Genomic DNA, 17,808 nt, shown 5'->3' on the forward strand with positions numbered 1-17,808 from the left:
TTGAGAGGAGAGTATGGCTTCTTCTTTCTGTGGAGATGTATTTTTCTCACCACCACTTTTTAAAACGTAGGTTCTTGGACTCTTTGGCAAGAGTCAGTTAACAAAAATTGGTATGTTTATTTATACATTGTTTTTCTTTATCATTGGCTTTTGTATCTACATTTTTGCTAGTATCATGTTACTCTAGTTAAAAGGACTTTCTTCTTTGTTTGAAAATTGAAAAAGATGATGCCTTTAGACGTGAAAAGGCTTAGCTTAGGGTTTCTTTTGCTAGTCTAGATATTCTATAGAGCCATATAAAGTCTAAGACTGATTTTATTTATTTGTTTCATTGAAATGGTTATATTTCTCCTTCAGCATGTTTAAATTACTAAATAATGGTTGAAATGATGAAGGCAGTAAGTAAAACTAAAAACATTAATAATAAATTATCCCTTTAATTAGAATAATCAGTTGTTTCTCATAGGAAGCAGTAATGGGTAAGACATGAAAATTATGGAAAAACAGATATTAGAAAATTGGTATAGTTGACAGCCAGATTATATAATTTTTTTTTTTATTAAAAACACCTGCACAGATGTAGCCCATGGCAGTTCAGTGTCCAAGTGGGTTCCATAGTAATGGGAAAGGGGACTGTCTTTGACAAGAACTGATTGGCCTGCTCTTTGATCACCTCCTGAGAGGGGAGCAGCCTTTCCAGGCCATAGAGGAAGACAATACAACCACTCCTCATGAGACCTGATAGACTAGGATCAGAGGGAAGGGGAGGAGGACCTCCCTTATCAGTGGACTGGGGGAGGGGCACAGGTGTGGAAGAGGGAGGCATGAAGGGTGGGATTGGGGAGGGAGAAGGGAGGGAGCTACAGGGGGCATACAAAATGAATAAACTTTAATTAATAAAAATAATTTAAAAACAAAGCAAAATATAAAATCTAATGCCGCATTAAAATGTCATTGTTTTTGGATTAATAGTAGGAAACCAAATGTATTAAGCATAATATTGAAATCCTCTATATTGCATTAAAAGACCAAAGAGAATTAAATGAAATCTGTTTTTATAGCTAAAATACATTACCTCATAGATGAAAATATATATTAAAATAATTATATTTCAATCTTTTTATGAGAATAACCATGAATACGCAATCAAGAGTATAGCCTACCACAGTTTTAGATATATTTGAAACTGTGTTTGAAAAATTATTATATATTTAAACTTTTTCAGAAACAAATTACTCCCTTCCTGTTAATATTTTAAAACACCTTAGAAAACTGTATAACTTAGAAATCTATATACAAAATTGAGTGTAGCTCTCTAAATGTTGAACTTTTGAAACTTTCAGTATGGAAAGTTTATACTCACATAGAAGTTAATATTAGCCATATAATATAGGGTAACCATACTAAAATCTACACACCTCATGAAGCTAAATAAGAAGGACCCTAGGGAAGATGCTTAATTCTCATTCAGAGGGGCAAACAGGACAGACACCAGAAGCAGTAGAAGAGAGGGAACAGAATTGGAACCTACCACAGATGTCTTCTAAATAGCCCCACCCAGCTGGGGATCAAAGCAGATGCACAGACTCACAGCCAAACTTTGGATAGAAAGTAGGAAGTCTTATGGAAGAAGGGACAATAGAAAGACAAAGAGGGGACAGGAGCTCCACAAGGAGACCAACAGAGCCAAAAAGCCGGGCCCAGGTGGGCATGGAGAGAATGATCCATCACCCAAGGGCAATTCATGGAGAGGACCTAGACCCCCTGCCCAGATGTAGCCCATAGGCAGCTCAGTCACTAAGGGGAGCAGAGACACTGTCTGACATGAACTCTCAGTTGCCTGCTCTTTGGTCGCTTCCCATTGGTGGGGTGACCTATCCCAGGTCAACCTAGGAAGAGGATCCAGGCAGTTCTGATGGAATCTGATAGGCTAGGGTCAGATAGTAGAAAAAGAGGACTTTTATCAGTAGGTTATGGAAGAGGGATAGGAGAAGAAGAGGGAAGAAAGGTGGGACAGGAAGAAGGGTGGGACTGAAAGGAGATTAGGGAGGGGACTACTACTGGGATACAAAGTGAATAAATTATAAATAATAACAATAATAATAACAAATAAAAAACAGTGAAACTTTATACCCTATAATTATGAAAAGACCTAGGTATATTCCATAAGAGTTCAAAATGTTAAAGTGCAAACTTTGAAGTTGTATGAATTTCTTTGTAACATGCTTTGTGTGTGTGTGTGAGAGAGAGAGATCTTCTGCTTTAGGATCCCTATTTTGTTTTCCATTGAGATGGTGTCCCACCCTACATCTCTGGCTTTGTTGGAATATACTATGTAGCCATGGTTAGCCTGTATCACACAGCTATTATCTTGTCTCTGTCTTCTGAGACTTGAAATCCTGGGCTTAAGTACCACACCCAGCCAAGGACTCCTATTTTTAGTAGGAATAATCCATAATCTGTAACAGACTGAATAGGAAAAAACCTATATTTTTATATCATTTAAATTAGCAAAAATTTAGTATTTTCCAAAGAAAAGTATATCCAGACAAAACCAAAATTAAACTATGTTTTATAATACTTTATTGGCATATCTTTCCATTTAAATGCAAAAATCTCCCATTATTAAGGTATTAGGATCAATGTATGATTTAAGCTTTAATATTGTTTCATTTACGAATGTAGGTGCTCTTGTATTTGGGGCATAGATATTCAAAATTGTGATGTCCTCTTGTTGGATTTTTCCTTTGATGAGAATATAGTGGCCCTCCTTATCTTTTTTGATTAGCTTCGGATGAAAGTCTATTTTATTAGATATTAGGATGGCTACTCCAGCTTGTTTTCTGGAACCATTTGCTTGAAAAACATTTTTCCAGCCCTTTACTCTGAGGTAGTGTTTATCTTTGTTGCATAGGTATGTTTCTTGAATGCAACAGAATGTTGGGTCCTGTTTCCATAACCATTCTGTAAGCCTGTGTCTTTTTATTGGTGAGTTGAGTCCATTAATATTGATAGATAATATTGACCAATGCATGTTAGTTCCTTTTGTAATGTCCATGATCTTACCCTGTTTTATTGCTTGTTTTCTTTACAGACCTTGAAAAAAAGATTCTCAGCTTCATATGGAGAAACAAAAAACCCAGAATCTCCAAAACAGTCCTGTACAACAACAGATCATCTGGAGGTATCTCCATTCCCGATCTCAAGCTGTACTACAGGGCAACAGTAATAAAAACTGTGTGGTATTGGCATAGAAACAGAAAGGAGGATCAATGGAACCGCATAGAAGACCCAGAAATAAACCCACACACCTATGAATACTCAATATTTGACAAAGAAGCCAAATCCATTCAATGGAAAAAAGACAGCATCTTCAACAAATGGTGCTGGACCAACTGGATGTCTACATGTAGAAAAATGAAAATAGATCCATATTTATCACCCTGCACAAAACTAAAGTCCAAGTGGATCAAGGACCTCAACATAAAACCAGATACTCTAAATCAGTTGGAAAAAAAAGTGGGGAACAGCCTAGAACTCATTGGCACAGGAGACAACTTCCTGAACAGAACACCAACAGCACAGGCTCTAAGAGCAACAATCAATAAATGGGACCTCATGAAATTGAAAAGCTTCTGTAAAGCAAAAGACACTGTCATCAAAACAAATAGACAGCCTACAGATTGGGAAAGAATCTTCACCAACCCTTTATCTGACAGAGGGCTAATATCCAGTATATATAAAGAACTAAAGAAGCAGAAAAGCAACAGACCAAGTAATCCACTTAAAAAATGGGGAACAGAGCTAAACAGAGAATTCTCGAAAGAGGAACATCGAATGGCAGAGAAACACTTAAAGAAATGCTCAACCTCATTAGCCATTAGGGAAATGCAAATCAAAACGACCCTGAGATTTCACCTTACACCCATCAGAATGGCCAAGATGAAAAACTCAAGTGATAGCACATGCTGGAGAGGTTGTGGAGAAAAGGGAACCCTCCTCCATTGCTGGTGGGAATGTAAACTGGTTCAACCACTTTGGAAGTCAATCTGGTGCTTTCTCAGACAACTAGGAGTAGTGCTACCTCAAGACCCAGCTATACCACTCCTAGGTATATACCCAAAATTTGCTCAAGTACACAACAAGGACATTTGTTCAACCATGTTCGTAGCAGCTTTATTTGTAATAGCCAGAAGATGGAAATAACCCAGATGTCCATCAACAAAGGAATGGATACAGAAATTGTGGTATTTTTACACAATGGAATACTACTCAGCAATCAAAAAGGAGGAAATCATGAAATTTGCAGGCAAATGGTGGGATCTAGAAAAGATCATTCTGAGTGAAGTATCTCAGAAGGAGAAAGACAAACATGGTATATACTCGCTTATATAGACCTACAAGACATGATAAACATAATGAAATCTACACACCTAAAGAAGATAATCAAGAAAGTGGACACAGGCGAAGGTGATTAATCCTCATTTAGAAAGACAAATGGGATGTGCATTGAACGTATGACAGGAGTCTACCACAAAAGGCATATGAAAGACTCTACCTATCAGTGTTTCAAAGCAGACACTAAGACTCATAACCAAACCCTCGGCAGAGTGCAGGGAATCATATGAAAGAAGGGAAGTTAGTATGATATGGAAAGGATAGGAGCTCTACAAGGACCAAACATATCCGGGCACAGGGTCTTTTCTGAGACTGACACTCAACCAAGGACCATCTATGGATATAACCTAGAACTTCTGCTCAGATGTGGCCCGTGGTAGCTCAGTAACCAAGTAGTTTTCCAAAGTAAGGGGAACATGGACTATTTCTAACAGGATCTCAAGGGCAGGCTGTTTGACCCACCCCCTCAGGGGAGGAGCAGCCTGTTAGGCCACAGAGGAGGACTTTGCAGCCAGCCCTGAAGATACCTGATAAAACAGGGTCAGATGAAAGGGGAGGAGGTCCTCCCCTGATTATCAGTGGACTTGGAAAGGGGCAGGGAGGAGACCAGGGAGGGAGTGTGGGGTTGGGGAGGGAATGAGGGAGCGGGATACAGCTGGGACACAGAGTTAACAAAATGTAACTAAAAAGAAAAATAAAATTAAAAAAAAAGATATTTACAGCAAAAAATTGATTTACAAAATATAATTTCACCAAAGCCTCAACTTAATAAATTTGTGTACTACAATTTGATCACATATAGTTTGAAAAATTTGTTTATTCAAGTGAAATACTATTGAAACTTAAACTTTTCTTTATACATCTACTTATTTGTCAATAAATTTGGTTTGGCTTTAATTCAGAAAAAAAAAATAAATAAATGCAAAAATCTAAAAGAAAATACCTTCCAGTTAGTAGAAATTTTCCTATTTGGTCTCAGCTCCTAAAGAACTAGTATTTTCTTTTATTATTATTATTATTATTATTATTATTATTATTATTATTATTATTATTAATTACAATTTATTCAATTTGTATCCTGGCTGTGGCTCCCTTTCTCATCTTCTACTCCCACTCTCCATCCTTCTTCTCCCCCTATACTCCTTCCCTAGTCCACTGATAGAGGAGGTCCTCTTCCTCTTCTATTTGACCCTTGCTTATCATGTCTCATCAGGACTGGCTGCACTGTCTTCCTCTGTGCTAAAATAAGCACAATATATAAGAAAAAATAAAATGCAAATGTACCAACTGCTTGTCTCTTTAAATATTATTTGTGTTAATATGTATGTAATAAGATATCAAAGAAGAAACTTTAACACTATTGTAATGTATTATTTTATATAATCACATGCACATTGAATTTTATGACAGACAACTTGAGTAAATATCAAATATTTTTAATGTTCATATATTTTATATAAATAATAATTTTATCTAAATGAAAATGTACATTGGGTGCATGTATGCATATAAAATTATTTTGAACAGTATAGTTCCATAATCTTACTACTATAAATGTTTCATTTAACAAATTTTTAAAGTGATGTAATTTGAAATATTGTGGCTCTCCTCACTTTTTAAAGCATACCATTTGAAGGATAAATTGCCTCATTTCCCTTTTATTACTCCGTTTTTTTTTCCACCTTCAATGAACATTTAGAGGTGGTTTATTCTAGTGGTAGAGCAAACACTGACTCCTCTGGAAGTAGAGTTATGAGAGTTTTGATTAATATTCATATAGGTCACAGAATCTTACATTCTCACTTCGATTTTCTTGGCAAAGGAACAATCCCAAATCCAATTTGTAAATTCGTGAAGGATATCAAACCCATAGAGATAACAGCTTACCTAATGCCAATGGACAAGCTGCTTCATCAGGCAGGGCAGCCCCCTACTGGTGCTCAGACTATTGTAAATCTTTCAATTATTTCTACAAACACACACACAGACACAAGCACACTCACACACAAACAGTCTCTCACACACTGACACAGGCAACCACACACCTATACACATACTCACTAAAAGACACAGGCATGAATGTATACACATACACTCACATACACACATGCATGGAAACTCACACACACCTCACACACATACATGAATGGATACAGGCACACATGCAAACATACACTCACTGACAAACATACACACTCACACACGCATGGACATAGGCACACACACTCACTTGCACAGACTCACACACTCACACATTCTGCTACACCCTGTCTTTCTGAATCTATAGCCTCAGTTTTGTACTCTACTGAAGAAAGCTGTTCAACCTGGTGGTCTGAGAGACTTAGTTTTTAGACCATGCCTTGTAGCTGTGTGCCAAAGCATGCATAGAATGACCTTGTTTCTACAGAGAATAAGAACACAGCTTTGAGCTCACCTGCATATAACATAAGAAAATACTACACCTGAGGGTAGTTGAATTTCTCCTTCTTGTCCTCCCCAGAATTCTCTAGAAAACAGGTCCTGAAGCACTATTGTATTAGATGTCTGCAGAATGCCAAGAGTGAAGAGAAGGATGGATATAAGAAGGTAAAATATGACTGTAAGTGTTACTACGGCCATCAAAAATTTATAGCTTGTGTAACGGTATTGAGTGAAATGAGCTTGAATAGGGAAAAATGAGTTTCTTTATTTCAGAACAATATTAGAAGGAAAAAGATCTGTTGTCTCCAGCCTCAATTCTATCCAGTCATACCACTTAGGTTTTCAAATTTATCAGGAACACAGAATGCCATGCAAGCTCATTGCCATTGTAGATTCTCAGGGTCAGTATCAGTCAATGTCATTTGAAGGGACATGCAATTATAGCTCTGAAGACAATAGAAACAATGACAAGGTTTTATTTTCATAAAATGATGCTGGCATCCTGAATATTATTTTGTACCTAAAGTTTAGCAAGAAAGATCTGTGCTTTAAAATTACATTGACATATTTTAAGTATCTTTTAAAATTACATATTAATTTTTATTTGTGCACATCTTGGGGTTAGGGTGAACACAAGTCTGGTGTTTAAAGGTCTCTCCTTCCAACATGTACGTAGATTCTCAGCTGTATCAGTAATCATCCCAGATACCTACAGCAGCTGTGCTAGCACTCACCCAATCTCAGAGGATTCATTATTGGTCAATGTATTTTATGTGACCAAATGCAATTATTTGATAAACGGTTTGCCACAATATTACTTGAATATTGAACCTCAAAATGAGTGAAATTAAAACTGCACTACAGTAGCAGAGTGGTGAGGGATTTTGGTAAACATTCGCATAGGTCATAGAATCATACTTTCTAGTTTATCTCTCCAAAGAAAGCAACCTGATTCCTCATCATCTCCCAAATTAATTGTTGTCATGACCTACAATCACTTTCGTAGAAAATGCTTCCTGAAAGTTTTCAGAATTTAAATTTTATTTATTTTTACAAACATATAGTTTTAAATATAACTTTGATACCTTGCAAATCAAAATTTTCAGGAGTTCACTGGAAGTTCTTTTTACAGCATGTATTTTTGCACCTTTATTAATGTCTGCATTAGTGGAAATAAACAAAATATATTTAAATGAGGGATACATTAAATTCCAGGTTTCACTGTCTAATTTAAAGACCAAGGCCAACATTTTGGAGCCTGATTTTAAATGGGTCATGTAGATTTGAAAGTAAATGACAATCCTTCTTTATTAAACTTTTTTCATCACAATCTTTTCTACTTTGCATTTACTGCCTATTCATGTTCTTTGATGAGAAATGCAGACTGCAGCAGAGTGCCTAATGTGTTGACTAAAAATAACTCTCAACTGCATTTTAGACAGCTATGAAGACTAGACTGTGCTATCTCTTGAAAGATCAGAACAAAGACCCTTTCACTTCAAGAAGAATGGATGATAAATTGCTCTAATTAGTTAATTTTAATCTTTGAGAGGAATAAAAGTTGTCTACATAATATAAATGAGCATTTTTTTTAGGAATTATAATTTTTTTCTTTCTATTTTTTTTTTTTTTTTTTTTTTTTTTTTTTTTTTTTTTTTTTTTTGTAGGCAATGTACCAAACCACCTGGCTTAATTGTGGCCAAATTTACTTTTCATCATCCTCTTTATTAGAACATTCAAAAACTTTGATGAGATTCAAACAAAAATACACTAAGTTCAAAATGTGTCATAAAATCCCCTTCCTATTTTTTTCTAGCTACTGATGTTTCTATCTAAATACCTATGCTTTTCCTTTTTACATGGTTATATAAAAAGCTCTCACCTTCATTTGTTCTTCAATTAGCCCTATTTCCCTGTGTTGATATTTTTCTCTTAAAACTGCTTTCCATGTTTCGGGGTCAGGAGTAGTAAAGATGCATTTACTTTTCAGAAGCCTCCTAGGATGTCCAAAATCATTGAAAAAATGACATGAGCTACTTCAAAGGCTGACACAGAAAGTTACACATTCTCAGTTGACCTGGACTGGAGTATACTGAAGGCCCATCTGGGTACATGAGACAGTGTAACACCATTAAAAAAAAATATATATATATATGTAGGCTGTGCTTCACTACTAGAACCCTCCCCTAGAAACTGCTGGGTATAAATTCACAGTGACAAAGTAAAAAAAAAATCAATAAATAAATAGGTAACTACAACAGCAGGCAGTCTAATATTCTTTTTAGTTCTTTGAGAATTGGGCACAACAGCTTTTCATCATATGCACCTCTTCACCCCTGCTACTTCCTGATCCAGTCTCCTATTCCCTAAACATCCAATTTTGTGTGTCCTTGCATTTCAACAAGTGATCCACAGTTGTTCGTGTTGTTTAGGGGAGGTGTAGGTGGTTTGGCTTCACTGAAGAAAAAATGAGTCATTGATAACAGATACTGAGTTTTCAAAACATAGACGTTTCTACTATGGTCTCCCTCTGCTTCATGACTGTGTCTTGTCATGTGAGATCTCAGCTTCTGTTCTATCACCTTTACTGATTGCTGCTAGGATGAAAACTTATTCTCAGGAACCATAAGCAGAAATAAAGCCCCCTTTTTATAAACCCTTTCCTCTTTTCTATTTTTTACTTATTTATTATATTTTCACACATTTAAACTTAAAATATAGTTACATTACCTTGCCTTACATATTCACCTTCTAGGATCCCCGAATCTGAAACTGATAGCTTCAGTTTCCTTAATTATTATTGTTACATATTTGTCTGTACCCAGCTGTGTGTGCATATGTGTGCATGAATATAAAAATACAACGTGCTGAGCACATTTTTGTTGGTGCTACTTGTGTGTTTTTTGCGCTGACCAGTTTTGTATTGGATGAATATTCCCTCCCTCCTCAGAAGTCATTAAATGTCTGTAGTTCTTTGTCCAGGCGTGGGACTTGTGAAATTTTCCCTGTTTTGCGTTAACATGTGCACTGATATTGCCTTCGTTACAGTCTTGTTTATGAAGACATTTCTAGGACACACAGATTTACAGAGACTTCCTGTCATTTGGGCTCTACACCCACATTCTTGATGCTCCCAGGGCTATACATGAAGCGTCTATGATACAGGTTCAGGCATCCCATCTTCTGATGTTCCTGCCATTGGGTCCAGCTGTAGTTTCCCTGTGATTGTCTCCATTTGCTGTAAAGAAATGGAGGCTTATTTGAAGAGGAGTGGTAGGTCCATGTCTCTGTGGCTACAGGGATAAGGTTTAGAATATTATTAGAGCTAAATAAATGACCCAACTGAAAACCATAGCAGGTCATTTACTTAGCTCTAAGGCAAAGTGACACTGTCACCACAAAAAGCACATCGTTCTGCTGTTCTCTGGGATCTAAAACTCAAATCCAGTTATCAGTAAGGATTTTACAAAGGGAGTGAGAGATGCCCACCTCAACCATGGGGAATCTTCTGAATGGTTCTGTTTATTAATCTTCTTTCTCTAAGAAATATATAACAGAGTTTCCATTGTTTATGATACACTGTATAGATATCTTGTGTGTCTACAGTATAGTTTGATGATTTATGTTCAAGAATGAGAATACAGAATTTGATAGTATTGATCTATTTTCTTTCAAGGAATTAATAGTGGTTTTGCTAATAGGTTGTTTATTGGTTCTAAACATATAATATATTCTGGTAAACAATTACATGGAAGAACCTATTCATATGAAAACCTCACAGCTGGCAGGAAATTGCCTTCAGAGTTTATTTTCTGATTGGTGTTTGTAAGGGATTATTAGGGATTATGCTGGTCTAGTAAATGGCAGGGGCGGTGCTAGATTCCTTTCAACAATCTACAGCCTAAATAGCCACCACCTGTGAGTGCCATTCATTTCACCTTAATTTCACTATTATTGTTCATGGGTGCTGCAGATGGGTAGAACAATCGATTACTTCCCTCCATTTGCAGCTTGCATAGGATTTTCTGGTACATTGAAAGCTAGAGCAGGAGAGAGGATTTCAGGTTATACCCAAATCTATACTTCTAGACCTGAGTCTGAATTGTGCAATACCTTCAAGAATAGGGGTTTACATTTCTGGTTCTGTTGCTCTCCTTGTGGGGTTCCTGTCCTCTCCAGCTCTTACTATTTCCCACTTCTTATATAAGATTCCATGCACACTGCCCAACAGGTGGCCATAAGTCTCAGCATCTGCTTTGATTGTCTGCAGGGCAGAGCCTTTCAGAGGCCCTCCGTGGTGGGTTTCTAGCTTGTCTCCTGTTTTCTTCTTCTTCTGATATCCTTCCTCTTTGCCTTTTGGGATGGGGATTGAGTGTTTTAGTCAGGGTCCTCCCTCTTGATTAGTTTCTTTAGATGTACAGATTTTAGTAGGTTTATTCTATATTGCATGTCTCTATGAGTGAATATATACCGTGTGTGTCTTTCTGCTTCTAGTACAGCTCACTCAGGATGATCCTTTCCAGGTCCCGCCATTTACCTGCAAATTTCATGATTTCCTTATTTTTCATTGCTGAGTAATATCCCATTGTGTAGATATACCACAATTTCTCCATCCATTCTTCATTTGAGGGGCATCTGGGCTGTTCCCAGCTTCTGGCTATTATAAATAAAGCTGCTACAAACATGGCTGGGGTCTTCCCAGAGACTCATACTCCAACTAAGTACCATGCATCGAGATAACCTAGAACCCCTGCACAGATGTAGCTCATGTCAGTTTAGTGTCCAAGTGGGTTACATAGTAATGGGAAGAGGGACTGCCTCTGACATAATCTGATTGACCTGCTCTTTGATCACCTTCCCCTGAGTGGGGAGCAGCCTTACCAGGCCACAGAAGATGACAATGCAGCCACTCCTGATGAGATTTGATAGACTAAGATCAGAAGGAAAGAGAGGAGGACGTCCCCTATCAGTGGACTTGGGGAGGGGCATGTGTGAAGAAAGGGGTGAGAAGGTGGGATCAGGAGGGGAAGGGGGGCTTATGGGGGGATATAAAGTGAATAAAGTGTAATTAATTAAAATAAAAATTAAACACACACACAAAAAAATAATAGGGGTTTACATTCAACCAGGGGTAGCATCAAAGGTAGCAGGCCACAGAGGAAGACACTGCAGCCACTTCTGATGAGACCTGATAGACTAGGATCAGATGGAAGGGAAGGAAGACCTCTCCTATCAGTGGACTGGGGCAGGGGCATGGGTGGAGAAGAGGGAGAGATGGTGGGATTGGGAGGGGAAGAGGAGGGAGCTATAGGTGGGATACAAAGTGAATAAACTGTAATTAATAAAAATAAAATATATCTTAAAGAAAAGAAATACAGCTAAGAGATAATATGTGGTACCTGTCATCTGAAGTGCCTCTATTTAATGCAATACTTTCTATGTCTATCTGTTTACCTGAAAATTTTGTCCTTTCACAATTTTTAAAAATTGTATTTATTATTTATTAAATTTATTCACTTTATCCCCTTCTTTGTCACCTCTCAATACCACAGGACCTTCCTCTCCTCCCCCTTTGCCCCTTGCCTTGTCCACTGATAGGGGAACTCCTCCTCCCCTTCTATCTGACCCTAGCCTATTAGGTCTCATCAGGACTGGCTGCATTGTCTTCCTCTGTGGCCTTGTAAGGCTGCATGCAACCCCCCACACACTCCCAGGGAGATGTGATCAAAGAGCTAGCATCTGAGTTCATGTCAGAGACAGCCCCTGCTCCCCACTTGGAGCCTGAGATGCCTATGGGCTATATCTGAGAAGCAGTATTAGGTTCTCTGCATGCATGGTCCTTGGTTGAATTATCAGTATATACTTTCACTTATAAGTGGATATTACACATATAATATAGGCTAAACATATACAATCTGTACTCCTAACGAAGCTAAACAGGAAGGAGGACCCTATGGAAGATGCTAAATCCTCATTCAAAGGGCAAACGGGATAGAAGCAGGAGAAGACAGGAAACAGGACAGGAGCCTACCACAGAGGGCTGCTGAATGATTCTACTCAGCAGTGTTTCAAAGCAAATGCTAAGATCCATAGCCAAACTTCGGGCAGAGTGTAGGGAATCTTATGCAAAGAGGGGGAAACAGAAAGACCTGGAGAGGAGAGGCTAGGACACAAAGACCAGAAGGAGACCAACAGAGCCAAGAGGCCTGGGCCCAGGGGTGCCTGCGGAGACCGGTGCTTTCACATTTTTTGTGTTGCGTATGTGTAGTACTGTCACTATTCATATGTTTAAGGACATTTACGCTGTTTCAGTTTCCTTGATATTATGAGTGAGGCAGCAATGAGCATTGCTGGGCGATCGTTTGTGAAGTAGGAGGGCGAGTCCCGCGGGCATACACACCAAGACTGGCACAGCCGGGTCCTGTAGTGGGTTTATTTCTAGGGTTTTGATAATTCTTCACACTGATTACCGATCTGCACAAATTCATGGTTTTTGTCAGTCTTCAGTGAAGATTCTTCTTTCCTCACCTGTAAGCTAGCATTTGCTGTCAGTTGTTCTGTTCATCTCAGCTGCTCTGTAAAAGGAAAATGAAATCACAAAGTAGCTTTGGTTTTGATTTCCCTAAAAATTGCTTCAGGGTGATGAACATTTTTAAAGTATTTTAACATTTTATTTCTTGTAGTGATAACTCTTCATTTAGCCCATTTCAAAAAAAAAAAAAAAAAAAAAAACAAAAAAAAAAAACACTTCATCTGTTTCTTTGACTTTTTTATTTAGTAATTATTTATAAATTATTTCTTTATGTAGGAACTTAAGCATTAAATATCATACCACTTGTGACTTATTATAGGAGTTTTCCCCAAAAAACGTCACTCATAAGTGGATTGAAAGAGTATTTGGGAAGCATGGCAATGTGGTTTACGTAAGTATTTCACATTACAAATCTACTGGGGATCCTAAGGGATTTGCCTTTGTGGAGTTTGAAACAGAAGAGCAAGCAGCAAAGGAAAGCCACTGAGGTGCGTGCATCTGAGGGACCCTGTAAGTGAAAAGAACACACGAGATTAGCAATAAATTCATATTCTGCAGTTGTTTCAGTTTCTTAACAACCCGCCTGAAGAGGCCCCAAGAAAGCCCGGCATATTCCCCCAGACTGTGAAAAACAAGCCCATTCCTTCCTTACGCCTAGCTGGTGAGTGCCTACTTAGACAGACGGGAAATGTTCAAAACAGGAGCTCCCAGAGAGTAAAACTATGCGGACATTGTTGTTACAGAAGAGAGGAGTAAAAAAAAAAGAAAAGAAAAAGAAAAAAGGCAGAACAAAGAAGGAAGACTGTACAGGTGAAAGAGTTAACTGTGGACACAAGCAGCATGGCTGTGTGTAAAACTAAGAGACCTAGGACTGCCTCCGAGGGCTCGAGGTAGAAATTCCTGAACCTCCAGAGCCACCTGCAAAGACAAAGAAAAAAAAAAAGCAGGGCAAGGCCAAAACATCCATGTTACCTGAAGGCAGAGCAGGGAAGAGGGAGGGAAGCAGTGCTGAGGACGAAGACTGCCTCGCCCCCAAGCCAAAAGTGAGGAGAAGAGCTCAGAAGGGTATGGCTGGTGAAGCCGCTTCTGAGGTCTCCAAGTAAAGCACTGTCAGTGGGATTAGAAGTGCAGATAGTTTGCCTGCGTCACAACCACAAAGGTCTTAAGGGAGTGTATATATATATATATATATATACACTCTAATATATATATTAGACTTAGAATTCTGCTCTACTGAAGTGAACGAGACTGGAGAGAGAAAAGAAGATTCGCTCTTAAAAGTGAAAAGGAAGCATAAGGAGAAGCATAAGGAGAGACACAAAATGGGGGAAGAGGTGATGCCATCGAGAGTGCTGTCCAGTAAGTGCCCGTTTTCTGTGGCCACTGAAACCAGGCCATTCTTTGCCTTTTTATGTAGTTACTTGTATATTCTGTATATTAATCCTCTGCCACATGTATATGATATAAGACAGATCAAAAAGATACATAAATTTTAAAAAGTCCAAGCACTTGAAAAGAGAAAATATATATTTCCAGAAAGACAATGACTCAAGAATAATAGAAGAAATACAATGAGGTAAATAAAAATATAAAATAGACATGTGCAGCTAAAGCAGCACTAAGATGAAAATGTATAGCACCAACTTTTAACTCTCCTCACCTGGCGCTTGGCTCAAAATACTTATCCCACTTCCGGGAAACAGTATCTTAAGGATTAACTTTGTAAAAATTCACTTATGTGTCATATTGTATGTATATATATTTAGAATATAATAATATATTTGCATTATAAAAATCAACTCTATTTTATATGATTTTTTTCTTAAATTAAACAAAACTAGCATGTGTTGCATATTTAGAGTTATTAGTGTTCATTTACTTTAGTAAAAGCAGAGTCTGACAGAGAAATGGAATCCCAGCACACCAGCCTGATGCTCGAGCTGTGACCCTCTTGCCGCATGTGCTGCTGATTACCTCTGCTGACACACTGCACTGTTTGTGTTCCAGGTGGCTACACACTAAAGATGAACCCAGCGGGGAGGTACGGCCTGATTAATGTCCTCCATACCCTAGGTGCAGATGGCATGACATTTATTACCTTAATTAATTTATTGGGCCTGCCATAGGGGAGAAACAGCTTTCTTCTCCACTGGAATCACTTGGGAAACTGAAAGGACAACCCATTGCCATGGGACCTCATCAAATTACCAAAACCAGCTGATGATGAAAGAAATCAATGACGTGCTTAGACAGAATCAGTAGGCCCTGGCATTTCCCCACAGTTCACACTTTGAAAAGCAGATGGAATACAGTTTGTCATGCCAGGCTATATTTCAAGTTTTTGAAATTTTTGCAAGAATTTGCATCAAGTGCAAATATTTTGTACTAAGTATACAACTCCATTTGACCACTAGAAAGCATTGTTTAAAGTGAATATTACAAAAATGTTAAGGAATGTACGAGTCAATGAGCAGATACCTGCCCAACTTTAAAAGTGTGTATTTATCAATGGGTCTCAGACATTCCATTGGTGCCAACAAGAGAAATGATTAATTACGTAAGCTACTTAGTTGTCACAGAATTGATAGGTTTCATGTAGTTGTCTAACATTTTTTAGACCATCTTCTGGACCTGTATTTTTAAGTTGAAGCCTTACAAAATATCCAAGGAAGGCAAGGAGTAGACATTTGTTGAATTTAATGATTTTCCATTCTGTTTTAAATTTAGAGACACATTTCCCTTTCTGTTTCCTAGTTCATTAAGTGCATGAAGTGCATTAAGTGCAAAAAATACAACCCAATCCATTATATTATCCAGCCTTCTTTTCTTTGAGACATTTTCTCAGAAAGATAAACTTATCACGCTGTCTAAGCAAAACAAGCAAGTCATATTTCACTTCCTTTCTGAACATATGGAATTTATGCAATGCATGAATTGGACATTGAATGAATGGACCTTACTGGATCCTTGACAACAGGAATAAAAAAGAAGAGTGAGAATGGAAAAAATGCCAGTATACTAGATTTTTCAAATTACTACCAATTGAAATAAAATATAGTTTGTAAGTAAAAGGTGAATATGTGAATTAATTTAATTCACTTCTTTATTATACCCCGCTACTGACTTCTACCTTTTCACAGTCCAGGTTTTTACAGGTTATTCATAAATTCAAGGCATTTACTGATGCCAGTCATTGCTCTAGAGACTGGAGATAGTATCAGAAGCAAAAACACACAACTAAATTATAAGGTGCTCTTCTATTGGAGTACACACAAACACAAAATGAAAACCAGTTAGTGACTAGCAATACTGAAAGGAGAGCTGGATATTGAACCATGTTTGCCCATGAAGTAGTGTGTTTATTGTGATAATGGCAGGATATGCTCTATTGTCAAATAAATAAAATTTCTCAAAAAGAAAGAAAAATAAAAGCCCTAAAAGGCAAGAGAAAGCTAAAGTACTCCTAGATCTGAGGCTGTATGTAGAGAAAAATTTTATGGTGAAGATAGTGAAATAAAAGATGCCAGCTGTCATCTGATAGTGATAACTGACTACTGCTTAATCAACATATAATGTGAATGCGTGCACACTAAAGTAAGAGGACTTCCTTTATATCTGTGCCTCAAAAACTGTAATATTTGTAACCTGAGACTCATCTGCTGTTAATTAAGCATTCACTTAAGAGCATGGGCCGCCATGGTGGCACACAAATGTATTCTTAGCAACCAGGTAGTTCATGTAAGAGGATCAAGGTTTTGGAGACAGCCCAAGCTATGAGCAAAATACTATCTCATTTTTTCAAATGGTAGGTTAAAACTCTGAAAAAATATATTAAAGACATCCTTTTTTTAATTTAGTGAATGAATGAAATTATCTTATTTTCTTTTATTTCTAATTTATTTTTAAATTTATTACAAATTTATTAACTTTGTTCATTTTCACTGAAGTGAAAAACATGGATATTGCGTACACAGATAGCATAGTATACGATGTTCCTATACAAATACACATTGTACCACACTGATCAAATGAAGCTAGTCACAGCTTCTCAAGAGGTTATCATTGCTCCTTAGCAATACCAATCAAAAGCTATTTGTTTAATTTTGTGAAATGCACAGGGCATGAATAAGTGTCACCCTCCCTTTGGTGTCATCACATTGGGACCTCTCTGGTGTGGGACTCTCAGTTATGCTCATTAACAAAGCCCTTTATACTGAGCTCTCTTACTGCTAGTAGCCATCATTTTACTCAAAAGCCACAGGATGAACATTGTAGACTCTGCATGTGAGTGTGATCATGCAGTCAAGTCAGTATTTGATTTCTTATGCCTATCTTAATTCACTTTAATATAATAGATTGACTCTGGGTTCATTCATGCTGTGCAAGTGACAGTTTCTCCTCTCCTCTCTCTTCTTCCTATGACTCTTGCTTCTCTCCTTTTTCTCCTTCCTTCCTTG

At 37.6% G+C, this 17,808-nt stretch overlaps 1 pseudogene; it reads left to right on the forward strand.

Annotated features, from left to right (window-relative positions):
* The window catches only part of LOC129684633 (la-related protein 7-like), a 168,162-nt pseudogene extending 152,685 nt beyond the window's left edge, over positions 1 to 15,477 (forward strand).
* Positions 15,478 to 17,808: the final 2,331 nt, after the last annotated feature.

This window comes from Psammomys obesus, unplaced genomic scaffold, assembly GCF_907164565.1.
Source record: "Psammomys obesus unplaced genomic scaffold, mPsaObe1.curated_primary_1811, whole genome shotgun sequence".
Taxonomy (NCBI): Eukaryota; Metazoa; Chordata; class Mammalia; order Rodentia; family Muridae; genus Psammomys; species Psammomys obesus.